The sequence below is a fragment of the Equus przewalskii genome, chromosome 14, assembly GCF_037783145.1.
Source record: "Equus przewalskii isolate Varuska chromosome 14, EquPr2, whole genome shotgun sequence".
NCBI classification, from domain to species: Eukaryota; Metazoa; Chordata; class Mammalia; order Perissodactyla; family Equidae; genus Equus; species Equus przewalskii.
This window is the reverse complement of record NC_091844.1, coordinates 72,193,872-72,207,253: the sequence shown is the minus strand read 5'-3', so window position 1 is coordinate 72,207,253 and position 13,382 is coordinate 72,193,872. Positions and strand designations below refer to the sequence as shown.

Genomic DNA, 13,382 nt, shown 5'->3' with positions numbered 1-13,382 from the left:
GAGTTTCCAGCGGTAGCCCTCCCCATAGCATCCCCCACTCCCCTTTCTTCTCCCTCGGGATTATTGCTCCAGTGGCCGTCTTTCCCATCAGACTGTGAGCTCCATAACACTGATGATCACGACTGTCTAATCCACATCTAAGAATGAGCACCTATGGTGATGTCTGGCTCAGAGTAGGACCTAGAAAATATTTGCTGAATGAACAAATGAACAAATGGATGAATAAAAAGCAAAAACAGAAGAACCAAAATCACGCCACTAAAAAGTCCTTACTGAGTAATTTTTCATTCATTTTTCATTATTTTTTAATGAATATTTATTTAGTGTCCACTATGTGCCAGGAACTGCTCTAGGCACAGAAAAAAATTTATGACAGTGAAGTAAACAGGCGAGAATCCCTACATTCGCGGGGGGGCTTTTGTTCGAGTTAAAGGGGACAGATAATGAAGGACATAAACAAAATGTATAGTTTGCTAAAAGATGCTTAGCACTATTGTTGGAGTAATCCAGACAGGAAGCAGGGGATGTTCAAACGCAGGTGCTGACCACAGGTAGCTAAAACTAATTCTCATGCCGCCAAGAGGTCCCCATTGTCTGTATCCCACTAAATTTCTTTTCTTTTCTATTCAATTCCCCTAATGGTGTACATTTAATTAGCTTTCTATTTTAATGCTACTTTAGCTCATTCTGGGATGATATATGGGTCAGGCATCATTTTCTTCCCATCAAATTATTTCCTTTGGACAAATTCCTAAATGGAGAATTATTTAATCAAAATGTACATTTTTAAGATCTCGTGCTGTACTTCCATTTTGTTATCACAGATGATTTTAGAAATTTATATGGCCATTTTAGCAAAAACGAATGTACCACTCTCATCATATCAACAGGACTGAGAACTGCTGTTGTTTGTTTCCTGTTGCTATTTCAGTAGATGTGAAAGAGGTATTTCAAGGTTACTTTCATTTGTACTTCTTTGATTCTCCCATTTTTACTTTTAAATTCTGATTGCCCAAAACAAAGCAGTGCTTCTTTACCTGTGGAAAAGCCTGACTATGTTACTAGACTTGAGGTCTTTGCATTTTCAATAAGAGAGCAGAGATTGCCTCAAAGATCAAGACAAGGAAATAGATTCCACAAAATGATCAGGCTTTTCGATCAGGACGACTAGATCGTGAAAGGTACTAGAACTGAAATATGAAAACGACTGACAGGGTCGTGAAGGCAAACCTACCATATTGGCACCTTATCAAATACTTAAGTATCAAATACTGAAGGCAAGTATAAGCAATAGTCACACGCGATACTAAGGCCTAATGTTGACCTGGTTCCCAGGGCGCACAGAACATCAATGCCTTTTGCCCACTTGAAGGGTGGCCCTCGCGTTTATTTGCCTTTGCTGAGTAAAGATTTGGGGTTTACATCCTGGAGGCTTGATTATTAAGATTATTTCTGTATGGCTGAGTAAATTAGTAAATAAAAGCTTTTCAGTTAATTATTTCATGTTAAGGATTATACCAAATAGCTATTTGGATCACTCATGACTCAACTTCATTTTATGATTATCATTAATATATAGTTTTTAAAGCTGAACATGAACTCTACCCCAATCAGATGTCTTCTAATTTTCACCTTCAAAGACAGTAATTGGAAATTTCAACTCCTCCTTTAAGTTTGCTGTCAAATCTGGACCACTCTGGACGATCTATGTTTTTCTTATCATCTGGCTTATTTTTTCTTTTCATACCAACTAGATATACGTTTGGTTTCAACTAGATTTCATGTTTTTATATTCCTTTTTTTAAAAAAAAGAGTGGCATAATTTAACTATAACAGTGACCATTTTTGATGTGCAGTTCTATGAGTTTGATAGATCAGGTTACAAGTAAAGTGACAGCTACTAGAAGAATCAAGCTGTAGAACTGTTCCATCACCTTCAAAAACTTCCTTATACCCCTGGGCAGTCAACCTCTCCACCTGTTTTCAGCCCCTGGCAACTGCCAATCTGTTTTGCGTTTTGCAGAATATCATGTAAACAGAATCATACGGTATGCAGCCCTTTGAGTCTGGCTTCTTTCATTTACCAGAATGCATTGAGATTCATCCAGGGTGTCACATGCATCTGCACTTTATTCCTTTTTATTGCGGAATAGTATTCCTTGACATGGATGTGCCACAGTTTGTTTATCCATTTATTACCGTAAGTAAATTTGAGTTGTTTTCAGTTTAGTGAAATTGCAAATAAAGCTGTTATAAACATTCAGGTACAGGCTTTTGTGTGACCATACGTCCTCATTTCTCTTGGGGAAATATCTAGGAGTGGCAGTTCTGGGTTGCACAGTGACTTGTATGAAACTACCAAATAGCTGTACATTTTGCATTCTCACCTGCAACATATAAGAATTCTAGTAGCTTCACATGCTCATTAGCTCCTAGTATTGTCTGATATTTGTATGTTAGCCTTTGTTTTAGGTGTGTGGCCATATCTACTTGTGATTTAATTTGCCTTTTTTTGATGACCAAGGAAGATGAGCAACATTTCATGGGCTTATTTGCCATCCATGTTTTTGGGTGAAATATTTGTTCAAATATTTTTTTCTTATTTAATTGGGTTGGACGTTTTCTCATTGTTGAATTTGCAGAGCAATTTATATACTCTGGATGCAAGTGTTTTCTATTTGCCAATACTTTCTTTCAGTCCATAGCTTGTCTTTTCGTTTTCTTAACAGCATCTGTTGCAAAGCAGAAGTTTTTAATTGTGAAGAAGTCTAATTTATATTTCTTTTTCACGTCTAGATTTCTGTTTTGTCATTGATTTGCTATCAACCATGATCTTATCATTTAAATTCTCTAGGGTCCCATCTCTTCATCTACATGTTAGAAATAAAACCCAGCTTACTCATTTCAGGAATGGTGAGGAAAAAGTGAGATAAAAGATACAAAAACACTTTCAAAGTGCTGAAAGGATTATACACACACAGGACATCACTAAGCGAACACTTTCCTCTTCAAGAAGCTCCCATGAACTTTGACAGACACGCTTGGACCCCACATTACAAAGCTACTTCCATAACTACAGATATAAAGCTCTTATATATTTTGTGCACCCAGTGCTTCTCTCTTTTACTCTTGAATATCCTTTGGCAACTTCAAATTTTCTTTTCATGCTCTTATATCATATTTCTTTTTTTTAAATTCCATATATTTAACGCTGGATAATCTTCAGATGTCATTTCAGAAACTTACAATTTTTATTTTTTCAAAAAGAAATGCTCTAACCAGCAATAGAATTGAATAAGATTCCTTCCTTTGGACGTTTGGCAGAAACATCTTCTTTCATGAAACAGAGGTGTTATTCAACAATGGAGCATGATTTTTTTTCTTCTCTCTCTCAAGGGAGGAAATTGAAGTATAGCAGGAGATTAAACATTCTCGAGGATATGTATGGTCCCTTCTAGTAAAACTAGATAAGGAAAAGGATATTTCTGTGAACAGAAACATTTTTGGTTAGAAATTATAGCTGTAAGAATCTAAAAATCAAAACTATCTAGGAACGGAATAAATTTTTAAAAAGGCTTAGTCTGTATAACCATAGAGAGTTGATCATTTGTCACTTTCTTGAAGGTTTTAATATATTTGTTTAAGATTTTGAACTTTTAAACAAAATTAAAAGGCTTCTCTATAAGTTATGTAGCTAATTTTGGTAAAATTGCTGTTAGCCTATTTTGGGAAATTGGTAAATCTTACACTAAACTCTTGTGATAACGAAATAACTCAAATCCAAAATAATTGTTTTAAAATGAAAGTCAAATCATGTCACTTCTCTGGTCAATGCCCTTTGACATCTCCCTCAGAGTGACAGCAAAAGTCCTTACCAGGGCCCATCTGTGGCACCCTCCCCTCTCTCTGATGTCCCCTTCTGCCACTCTCCCTTCTCACCTGCCCCACTCCAGCTGACTGGCCTGTACCTGTCCAGGACCAGCTGCAGAATTAGTTGGCCCCAGTATAAAATGAAAATTTCTTCTGTTAAAAAATCATTAAGAATCTCAAGATGGTGACAGGCAGAGCATTAAACTAAGTGTGGCGCCCTGTGTGACTACATAGGTAGTACACCCACAAAGCCTGCCCTGCCTGGCTCCTTGCTTCCTTTATGTCTCTGTTCCAAAGTCACCTTATGTTAGAGAAGTTGTCTCTCTGTCCATTCCATAGGAAATAGTTACCTTTGGCTCTTCATTCATTCATTCATTCATTCATTCATTTGCCCATTTCATTTATTGTCTGCCTTTCCCCAGTGGAATATAAAGTCTACATAACTGTATCACCCTGAGCACAGAACATGCCCAGCACATTATAGCTATTCAATTATTTGCTGATTGAATAAACAAATGAGTAAATGAGAGGTAATAAAAATCAAAAGCCATATGAATTAAAAAACCCAAAAAGTCAAGAGACACATCAAATTTTAAAACAGCGAATACAGAAACTGTGTTTACATATATAGGATGTGGTCCAGCTTTGAAAATCCAAATTTAGGAATGCAGAGAATGGATTCAGCCTCAGCTCTAACACTGGCAGGTTCCATGACTTTGGACAGGTCTCTTGACCTCTCTGAATCCCATATTGTCACCAATGAAGTAGAGGCCTTCTAGCACTTCATTCCATGATCTTATGGAACACTCTCAAATTCTCAGATGAGACAGGATAATATAGTAATCTGGTCAGTTGAAGATATTTTCTGTACCTTTGGATCAAAAAATAAAAATGAGGGGCCAGCCTCATGGTGTAATAGTTAGATTCGGTGTACTCTGCTTCGGCTGCCCAGGTTCATGGGTTCGGATCCCAGGCATGGACCTACACCCCTCATCAGCCATGGTGTGGTGGCAACCCACATATAAGGTAGAGGAAGCCTGGCACAGATGTTAGCTCAGGGCTAATCTTCCTCAAGCAAAGGAAAAAAAGAGGAAGTCCGGCAACAGACATTAGCTCAGGGCTAATCTTCCACAGGAACAAAACAAATGAGGCGCTCTTTGGTCTGGCACTTCTCCAGTCTTCCCCTTCAATGTGATGGTCTAGTTATGGATATATGTGGTATGTACACATATACTGTATTATATACTGTGACCTCAGAAAATCATTTTTCCTAAGGAAAAAAAATTACTCTGCTTTGAAGAGTAGCTAGAATTCTTATAAATAGCTTATTCTGCATCAAAATTTGAGTAACTTGACCACTTAAACTCTAAATAGGTCATGCAAATGTGCTTATCCAAGCCCATAGGCTGTTAGAAGTCTAAATATGGAGATTTCTGAGCCTCAGTTTCCTCTGTGCTAATTGGAACATTCTGAGGTATCTATTGCTGAATGCATTGTGGAAAACAGAATCCTCATTTAAAGTGCCAAACTCCTTTTTTGTATTATTAATTGCAAAAATCATGAAGAAATGTTCTGATCATAAATTCTCTTGGCATAGATGATATAAAAAACACAAAACATTAAAATGCCTTCTGGCTCCATATGTGTCTGTGTTGAAAAATATTTGTTTTCCAAATCTCAGCCTGTCTTCTTTTTGGTCAATAATTGTGCACAGTATTTGCTTTGTAGTTTGTTTTTCATGTCCATTTTGCTTGAGATAATGTCCTTTGTCTTTTTTATTCTTCTGATTCATTTTTCTTCTACTCATTATGTTTTTTAGCAAAGAAGCAAACTGACTTTTTCCCTAGAATTCACATTAATCCTTCCCACTGAAAGATTTCTGATGTGCTTTTATCACTATTTTTAAATAATCCCCATATTCTATCTGATGGAATGAGAGCAAGATGGACTCCAATCATATAGAAACAGACATAGGCAAAATGAACCAAAAGTGAACGCCAACACAGATGCTGAGAGCAAGGCTGTAGACTTGGTCAACTGAGTAAGGAGGGGCTTAGGAGCTCCACCCATCTCGGGACAAGGTCAGGACGTGATTTACCGTCAGGTTCCACCAATGTTGAAGCCTTGACATCCTACTGATTAGAAACCTTGTTTATAGAGACAAGGATTATAGTTCCTTACCGAGGAGCCCCAGGTATAACAGTTAGAGAAACATGGACGCAGGAAGCTTTCCTGGCCATCAAAAAGGCAGGTTAGGCAGAGCAAAGCTTAGTGAATTAAAGGTAAGTTATAATTGAATGCCTTGTTGATCAGACAGTGAGGACAAAATAAGAAAAAACAGCATCATACTTACATATTATTCCCAAGTGTGCTACCAGCACGCAAGGAGCATCAGAGGAGCACGGCAATCCAAAACATCCCGGGAACACCCCATGAACGAATCCACACGTACAGATTCAAGGACGTCAAGGATGATTCCCTGTCCATGAAGGAAAACTGCACCTCCTCTCTCTCCTAAAGGTTTGAATAAAAGCATAAGAAATCTTACTACAAAGAAAAATTAAAAGACAGACTTGACCACCTGGTGTGGAAGAAAAAATCTCTGTCGTAGGAACTGGAAGATCTGTTTCTATCCTCGACCATTCCGCTAACCCGCTCGAGTAAGTTTCTCATAGACCCTCCAGACCAGCATTTCTGTCAGCTAAACACCACAGGTGGGGGTGACCGGTTGATATCATGCGGAACAGAAGAATCACTCAGCTGAGCCCTTCTGGAATTTTGGAAGCACAACATTGCTAGATATAATAAAATAGTTGCCATTTTAAGCTACTAAATTTAGGAGTAATTTGTTGCACAATAATAGATAATTGAAACTGAATTTTGTCCTGGAAGTGGAGTGCTATTATAACAGAACCCTAAAGCATGTGGCATTGGCTTTGGAGCCAAGAAGTGGGTGAAAGATATAGGAGCCTAAAGGAGACTATTGGTAAAGTGTTGAAGGACAATGGGAAAAATGGGGAGCTGGGAGAAAAGGTGTAGTGGTGAAAAGTTTAGTGAAACTGCTGCCTGTAGTCATGTAGAAAATAGAAAGAGTGTCTAATGAACTGTTATATCTGGCTAAAGAGATTTCCAGACAGAATATCAAAAATAGCAACTAGTTTCTTTTGATTCTATGTAATAAAATACTGATAGAGAGAAATGATGTTAGACAGAAAATGTACCATTTTCAAGCTGAATTTAGGAGGAATATAATGAAGCCAGGACTTGCTGTTTCCAAAAACAAAAATCTTTCCCATTCCAGCATCTCTGGATGGTAAAATAATCTCAAAGTAAGAAATGGTCTCAGAGTAAATATCTTCAAGATGTTGCCATATGACCTTTGCTGAGACTCACAGAGATTTAGGGGTGTGCCTAGTAGGACTTCTAAGAATCTTAAGGATATGCCAAAGGGACCCTCTTTGGTAGGGAAGGGGCCCTTAAGAATCTTAACGGTAAAATATTATAAAATCTTTTATCTAGAGAAAAGACTTCAAGAATCTCGAAGTCTTTGTCCCAAAGCGCCCTGTGTCGCAACAAGCCAGAGAGGAGCTTATCTGGAAGATAATTGTGAGTGTGACTTTTATCTAATGGAATTAATCCAAAACAGAGTCATGCAAACACACAAAGTTTTTAAGAGATCTGTCCTACAGAAGCAGTTAGCTGGATAGAAACAGTACAAAATGAAAAGAGACCTTTGTACCCACAAAGGAAAGGGACTGAGAGAACCACTCAGTGCAAACATAGGCCATTTCTCTTTTCTTTTTTTTTTTTTTGAGGAAGATTAGCCCTGAGCTAACATCTGCTGCCAATCCTCCTTTTTGCTGAGGAAGACTGACCCTGAGCTAACATCCGTGCCCATCTTCCTCTACTTTATATGTGGGACGCCTGCCATAGCATGGCTTGCCAAGCGATGCCATGTCCGCACCCAGGATCTGAACCGGCAAACCCCAGGCTGCCAAAGCAGAACGTGCGCACTTAACCACTGTGCCACCGGGGCAGCCCAGGCTATTCCTCATATAAAAGAAACAGCTCTGGGGCTGGCCCCGTGGCGTAGTGGTTAGGCCCAGTGCACTCCACCTTGGTGGCCCAGGTTCGGGTCCTGGGAGCAGACCTGCACCCCTTGTCAAGCCATGCTGTGGTGGTAACCCAAACACAAAATAGAGGAAGACTGGCACAGATGTTAGCTCAGGACTAATCTTCCTCAAGCAGAAAAAAAAAGAGGCAGATTGGGAAGAGATGTTAGCTCAGAGCAAATCCTCACCAAAAACATAAATAAATAAATAGAAATGATGCTCAGAGGGTAAAACCAAGAGCCCAAGAACAGAGATAGGAGCCACGGAGAATCATCTCAGGGAGGAAGACTGGGCCCAATATAGGATGTGGCAACATGTGCCCAGCTCTGTTTAACAATCAGCTGGATTTCTGAATTGGACTAGATGAGTGACTGCTACGTGCCTCTTATTTTCACCTGTTTAGATGAGAGTGTCTATTATGCTTGTCCTATCCGTGTATCACCATGTGTGTTGGCTGTGAAGGGGGCAGATATCTTGTCTTTTTATTTAACATGTCTTCACATCAAGAGGAGCCACACTCAAAGAACCACCCCTGAGGTCTGTCATTAGCTTCTAGACTTATTTACGTGACAAAATCCTGGACCTCAGCTTGAGCCCAATGCTAGAATGGGATGAGAATTTTGAGGATCCCGGGAGGTGGTAAATATATGTGCACGTGGGGGAAATATAAATGGTTTCTGCTCAAAAGGTGGACTGTGACAGATGATAGATGGTCACAATTGCTCTGATCCTCCTCCCCTTGAAGGGTGGAGTCTAATATTCCTCCTCTCTAATCTGAGCTGGCCTTGTTGACTTGTTTGACCAATAGAATGCAGTAGAATTGACATTCTCAGAGTTTTGAGACTAGATCATAAAAGGCCTTGAAATTCTCCTGGGCCTCTTGCAACACTGTCCGGGAGCCATGAGCCACCATGCTGCAGAGGACACATGTAGGCACTCCCGTTGACGTGTGGACTTAGCACAGCCCTCCAGCTGTCTGCATGGAGGACCAGACACAGCACAAAGCACTCTTGGACCTTCTGGACCAGCCCATCCACCAGTAGAATATTACAGAGTGACCTTGGTCAATGTCACGTAGAATAAAAGAATTGCCCAGCTAAGCCCTGCCTGAATTTCTGACCCACAGTATTGTGAGAAAAAATAAAACAATTTTGTTGTTTGAGCTGCCAAGTTTGGGGAAAATTTATTATGTGGCAGGAGATAACCAGAACAAGGTCTCTTTCTCTTTCTGGATCTCAGTTTCCTCACAAACAAAATGTGAGATTTGACTCATATCTCTAAGTTTCTTCTAATTTTAACAAAATTAGCATGTAACGCATAACTATTTTTATTAAACTGACATAATCTTACTTATGAAGTCATCTTTAGATAGTAAACATTACAAATTATGCCACTTCTGACTAAAACATCTAAACCACAGTTGAAACACTGGGTTGGTTAATACAAACTAACCACCATTCTGGCTGAAGATAGTTTAGTAAAATTAATGGTTTTATAGAAACAAAGTGATTTCTCCTCAATGACTCTCCATAGGGATAGGTTAGCTAAACGCACCCCAAGTACTTTCTAGCAAAACATCTAAGTCTTTCAACAAAATTTCCCTTGAACAAGGCGTATGCAAACTGATCCAGAAGAGTAATTCCTGTCTGCAAACAATCGTTGACTGTGTTTATGTGGGTAAATGCATGCACTTCTGTCTACTCATTTAGCACAGGGGTTCTTAACTCAGAATCTACGTACCCTCAAGGAGCCCATACACAGAATTCAGGGGTTCATGTACTTTCATGGGAAAAAATTACTTACCTATTTTCCCTAAGTTTTAACTGAATTTAGCATTAACTTCAATTATGAATGCAGGTAGCAAACCAGAAAAATATTAGCAGTACCTGTGATTTTTGTCACCAGTAGAAATCACCAATATTTTCATATCACGTAACAGTTGTAGCAGATATCTCAAATTATCATTTACACTCATCACAACTTTGAATCTGAGGTTATTAATCTCACTGATAGAGCTCTGATTTAATGCATTAATGAAGATATATATATATATATTATAATATATATCTTACTATAGCACAGATTTGCTTTGGATGTTTTGATAATTGTGTTTTACCATAATTGGCTTCCTTTTTAATGCTATATGTTTTAATTTAGGCATTTAAAAACATTATTCTGAGAACGGATCCATAGGCTTCTCCAGACTACCAAAGGGATCCATGGCACCAAAGGTTAAAAACCCCTGATTTTTAGCCCACACCATAGCTCTTAGCTCTTTTGACTCTCCGGCCAGCCCGCACATGTTGAGCACTCGCCATGGGCCCCATGTCGTCGCAGAGGTCGACATGCCAATACATTAGTTTTCTCTCATGCTTTGCTTCCTCTTCTGTTCCCCACGTTAATTGCTCCGAATATCAGCCGCTGTCTTAGGCTCCTGTCTCACTTCCAGCCCCTCATTCTTCACAGGTAGAGAAGATACACCTTCTTCATTTGGTCTGTGTCCGATGTTTCTGTTGCTACGTATAATTCTGTTACCTTTCTGATATATGTCTCCCAAACCTCATGTCTCTTCTGAGTTGGAAAGTATAAGTATCCAACTGTCTACTCATCTTGAATATCCCTCCCACACTTGGAATTAAACAGGATCATTCATGACCAATTCCCGCCGTCAAATGCTCTGACTTACACTGACACCTAGGCACACACGGTGACAGCAATTCTGTACGTTAGAATCTTTGGTGCCATATCTGGAGTTAACTCTCTCTCCCTCACCCTCAAATTCAGTCATATTAATTTGTCCCTTTAAGTATTGCTGAAATCAACTTCTCTCACTTAACTCACACCCTGCTCAATTCTTGCCATGCCCATTTTAGTGAGCTTTTAAAGACTGTCCTGGGCTCTAGTATCTCATTTTTTTTCAATCCAACTAGAATTATCTTTCTAGAACTCAGATTAAACCATCTCATTTACCACCTTAAAAGTTGTGTTTTCTAGATCAGTGAGTCTCACCTGGGTGATTGGTTCAAACACAGATTGATGGGCCCCACTCCCAGAGTATCTGACCCAGTAAGTCTGTGGTGGGGCCTTAAAATTTGCATTTCTAACCAGTTACCAGAGGATGCCAATGCTGCTGGTCAGGAAACCACACTTGAAGATTACTGGCCTAGACCATTAATCTTTAAACTTGTTTGATTTACAGTTCTTCCAGGAAAAAGGTTTGAGTACAAATCCCTGATATACGTATGCCTATTTATTTATAAATTATATGCATGGTCAGATGCACTAACATAGTGAGTACATTATGAAACACATTAAGTATAATCATAAAAAATATGAGACAAAAACAATTAGAAAATTCAAGAATATTCTTTCTACATCTAAATGGATCATGTTGTACACACTGCACCAGAGGATTCTGGGAGGGTCAAAGATTAAGAATAAGCTCAGGGCTTGAGCTATAAAGCCCTGTACTCTTTGTCTTTCTAGGCTCTCATAGTCAGCCTGTTTGCTCCCTAATCCTGGCTCCAGGCCGTAGGTTACAACCTTAGGAAATTTCCTTAACCTCCCTAAGCCTCTATGTCTTCTTCTGTAAAATAGAGAGAATATTGGTAACTATCTCATAGGATTGATTTTAGGATTAAATAAGTTAATATTCACAAAAAAGTTCCTAGCATAAAATAAATGCTTGATTAACATTGACCATTATGATTGTTCCTGGTTAGACACCTTATGCTATAACCATGCTGATCAGTTCACTGTTTCCGGAATAAACACCTATGACTCAATGTCTTTGCTTGTGTTGTACCATCTACCTGGAATATACTTCTTTCCTCTCCACTTGGTAATACCCCTCTCATCTTTCACAGCCCAGCTGAAAATGTTATGTCCCCTGTGACAACTTACCGGAAACTCCTGGTGTAATTAATCACTCTCTCTTCTGTGTTCCCATGGCACTTTTACAAGCCTCTGAATACAGCTTTCCACCATGTGTCATGTGCGGTTGCTCACATGCCATTTCCTTTAGTATTATGAGCTCCTTGGTAGTGTGAACAATGTCTAGCTGACCAATATATCCATCACATCATTCGAGAACATGTTCGGCACATAGCAGAAGCTAGATACTGATTGTGAAAGAAGGCAAGGACATGAGGGTGACAGTCTTCTCCCAGCATCATAGCCTAGTCCGTGACCTTGTGTTCAGCTGCAGATCGTGTCTTCCCCAGGTGACTCCTCACCACAGCCCCACTTTCCCCAGACCCTTGGCCAATAAGGCTGTGATATATAAAAAATAAATATTTGGTCTTTGTCCTGGGCCTGACACACAGCACCTAGAATTCCAGGGTGATTAGTGTCTTTTGCATGCTAAAGAGATGACTGGTGGCTGGGGTCCTCAGGTAGCTTCAGGATAGGGTCTGATCACCAGAGAAATCAGTCTTGATTAGAAACCTGGAACTTTCAGCCCCAACCCCCAACTTCCGGGGAGGGGAGATGGACCAGAGATTGAGTTCAGTCATGGATGGCCACCAATTTAACTAATTATACCTATATAAAGCAACCTCCATTAAACCCCCTGAACAACAGGGTTTAGCGAGCTTCTGGTTGGTAAATGCGTCCTCATGATGGGAGGGTGGTGCACCCCAATTCCACAGGACAGAAGCTTCTGCACTGGGGACCCTTCTGAGCTCAGCCTATGTACCTCTCCATTTGGCTGTTCATTTGTATCCTTTATAATATCGTTTCTAATAAGCCAGTAAACATAAGTAAAGTGTTTCCACCGGTTTTGTGAGCTATTCTAGCCAGTTATCAAACCTAAAGAGGGGATCATGGGAACTCCCAATTTACAGCCAGTTGGTCAGAAGTACAGGTGGCAAACCTAAGATTTGCAACTGGTGTGGGGGCAGTCTCCTGGGACTGAGCCCTTAACCCGTGGGGCCTGTGCTAACTCTGGGTATTTAGTGTCAGATTAAATTGAATTGTATGCCACTCTGTTGATGTCCAGAGAGTTGCAGAATTGGTTGATGTGGGGAAAAAATCCACCCATTTGGTGCCAGAGTGTGAGTAAAAACAGTTCAGAGAGACCAGTGAGGTTCATATGGGAGTCTGCAGCCCTCTGATAGAAATATGCTAGCCAACCTAAGAGGCGCCATACCTCAAACTATGCCCTTATGAGCCCACATCCCATCCATCTGAATAGTACATCCACAGAATGGTGACAGATAGAGTCTGTCGGCATTGATACCTCAATTCTTCTCCCTGGTTTCTGTAATTTCATGGCCTTGGGATATAAAAACATGAATGGCAAAAAAAAGAAAGGGTCCTGTTGCTATAATGGACTATAAAGGACCAGAGGATTCTCACATTTCCCCTCTAGCCATCCTCTGTCTGGTATTACTGTCTCAA

At 39.8% G+C, this 13,382-nt stretch overlaps 1 long non-coding RNA gene across 1 annotated transcript; it reads right to left on the bottom strand.

Annotated features, from left to right (window-relative positions):
* Positions 1–608: 608 nt before the first annotated feature.
* LOC139075810 (uncharacterized) lies at positions 609–12,254 on the bottom strand. Its single transcript, XR_011526669.1, has 3 exons — positions 11,886–12,254; positions 6,224–6,384; positions 609–3,485 (listed from the first exon to the last, which is right to left on the bottom strand). It is a non-coding gene; the product is annotated as an uncharacterized lncRNA (long non-coding RNA).
* Positions 12,255–13,382: the final 1,128 nt, after the last annotated feature.